We start from the raw sequence: 3,126 nt of genomic DNA, 5'->3' as shown, positions 1-3,126 counted from the left end.
ATCAAGAGGGTTGTCAACAATATGTGTCACGTCAACTTCACAATGCGAGGCTCGGCATATCTTCGTATCCTTCTAGCAAACCAACCCGACTGGCGAGCCGTTACCTATTATTACAATATATGTAAGTTGTTGGTCGCTGGTTTTGGAAAATGGGAATAAGAAGCATGCTTAAGTTATATTTATAAAGATAAATGGATTAACATTACTGATGGATGAATCAATAAGAATATGAATAACGTAGGTGATGACAATAGGAGTAATGATGTAACGTGGTTGTGGTAAGAATGACAACATATACATTTATATATATGAATTATTATTATTATATATATATATATATATATATATATATACATATACATATATATATATATATATATATATATATAATATATATATATATATATATATATATATATATATATATATATATATACACACACACACACACACACACACACACACACACACACACCCACAACACCTATATATATATAATATATATATATATATATATATAATATATATATATATATATATATATGTATATATACATATGTATATATATATATATATATATATATATATATATATATATAATATATATATATATGAATATATATATACATACATATATATATATATATATATATATATATATATATATATATAATATATATATAAATATATATATAATATAATATATATATATAGAGAGAGAGAGAGAGAGAGAGAGAGAGAGAGAGAGATAGATAGATATTATTTTATTTATTGATATAGATCTATTTATTGCACACACACACATAAACACACACACACACACACACACACGACCTAAACATAAGATTACAAACTCATTTAATTAATGTTTGATCATGAATCAGTTTTAGGTTGGAACAATTACTACTCCGGCTTGGACAGATATCACACCCGAGTGGTTACAAAAGTGACAAACAAAATACGCACCGGCAACTTTCAGAATTTCACGCTTCACTGGTGCGATGGGCGTATAAGGTATGCTGTTGATTTCGAGTTGTTTTCGTTTTTGGATAGGTCTTTGGAGGATTTATAATTTCTCTCTCTCTATGTCTCTCTCTTCCTCTTTTCTTATTCTTTATTTATCTCTTTCTACTTCTCACCCTCTCTCTCTCTGTCTCTCTATCTCTTTCTCTTTTCTTATTCTTTCTTTCTCTCTTTCTATCTCTCCCTTTCTATCTCTCTATCTCTCTATCTCTTTCTCTTTTCTTATTCTTTCTTTCTCTCTTTCTATCTCTCCCCCTCTCTCTCTCTCTATCTCTCTATCTCTTTCTCGAACTCACTTTCTCTCTCTCTCTCCTTCCCATATAGGACTAATGAAAAAATGCAAAAACGAGATACTTGGCCTCAATATTTTCTTATAATATGATAACCAACAACTAGTTGCCCTAAAAAAAAAAAAAAAAAAAAAAAAAACTGACTAAATTTTTTCTTCTTCACATTTTTTGCCTTCCTCTCCTACTAACAGGGTATCGGCACCTGGCTGGGGCACCTTCATCTCCTATAATGACAGAAACCCGATTAACGTGCAGTCGATGGGATTCCACATGCCCAATGCCCCGACATATTCGCATTTATTCTTCCCTCACAACCTAGTCGATCCTTACTTCCCGGAGTCTCTTGAGACAGGAGGTAGGTCGGGGCTGGACTTCTGGGAGTCGTTTTCTGTTCGTATTTCTTTTCTTTTTTTTGTCGTTTATGTTGTTATTTTCTGGGTCTGTTTTGTCTCTTTCGCTTTCTCAATTTTCTCTCTTTCTCTCTGTCACTATCACTCTCAATCTCCACCTTTCTCGCTCTCTCTCTCTCTCTCTCACTCTCCCTCCCTCCCTCCCCCTTCCTCTCTCTCTCTCCATCCCACCCTCCTTCTTCCCCCCCTTCCTCTCTCTCTCTCTCTCTCTCTGCCTCCTCTCTCTCTTCCTCTTTTTCTCCCTCCCCTCATCTCTCTCTCCCCCCCTCCCTCTCTCCCCCTTCCTCCCTCACTCCCTTCCTCTCTCTCCCTTCCTCTCTCCCTCCCTCCCTGTCTCCCCCTCCCTTCCTCCCTCCCTCCCTCTCTCCCCCTCCCTCCCTCCCTCTCTCCCCCTTCCTCCCTCCCTCTCTCCCCCTTCTTCCCTCTCTCCATCCCTCTCCCCCTCCCTCCCTACCTCCCTCCTTCTCTCCCTGTCTCTCCCCCTCCCTCTCTTCTCCCTCCCTCTCTCCAGCCCTCCCTTCCTCTCTCCCTCCGTCCCCCCTCCCTTTTATTGATTTGCCCCTTCTTGTTCTCTTTCTTATACTTCTTAACTTTCTTTTTTTTTCCCCTCCCTCCCTCCCTCTCTTCCTCCCTTCCCTCCCTCCCTACCTCCCCCTCTCTCCCTTCCTCCCTGTCTCCCCCTTCCTCCCTCCCTCCCTGTCTCCCCCTTCCTCCCTCCCTCCCTCTCCTTCCTCCCTCCCTCCCTTTCTCCCTCCCTGTTTCCCCCTTATTCCCTCCCTCTCAACACTTCCCCAAATCACCCCTTCCCTCCCGCTGCCCTCACCTCTCCCCCTTCTTCCCTCCCTACTTCCTCTCCCCCTTCCTTCCCTCCCTGTCCGCCCCTCCTCTCTCCCCCTTCCCTTACTCTCTCCCTCTTCCGCTCTCCCCCTTCCTCTCCGTCCTGGCCCGCCTCCAGCTCCTCTCCTCCACCTTCCTCCCTCCCTCCTCGCCTCTCCTTCTATCCTCCCTCCCTCTTTTTCCCCCTTTCCTTCCCTCCCTCTCTCTCCCTTCCTCCCTCCCTCCCTTCCTCTCGCCCCCCTCCCTCTCCTCTCTCCTCTCCCCCTCTTCTCCCTCCCTCCCCTCTCCCTCCCCCTCTCTCCCCTTCGTATCCCTCCTCTCCACCCTTTCCGCCCTAACGTACCAAAAGGACACCCCTTCTCCCAACAGCCGTGCTTACCAACGGCCACCACCGGACCCCTTCCTCCCTCCCTCCCCCTCCCTCCCTCTCTCCTCCCTCCCCCCCGTCTCTCCCCCTCCTTCCCTCCCACCCCCTCTCTCTCCCTAACGTACCAAAAGGACACCCCTTCTCCCAACAGCCGTGCTTACCAACGGCCACCACCGGACCCCTTCCTCCCTCCCTCCCT

This window comes from Penaeus japonicus, unplaced genomic scaffold (genome assembly GCF_977035675.1).
Source record: "Penaeus japonicus unplaced genomic scaffold, GWHDUDI00000001_assembly GWHDUDI00000040, whole genome shotgun sequence".
Taxonomy (NCBI): Eukaryota; Metazoa; Arthropoda; class Malacostraca; order Decapoda; family Penaeidae; genus Penaeus; species Penaeus japonicus.
The sequence above is the reverse complement of the archived record's forward strand: the minus strand, read 5'-3'. Positions refer to the sequence as shown.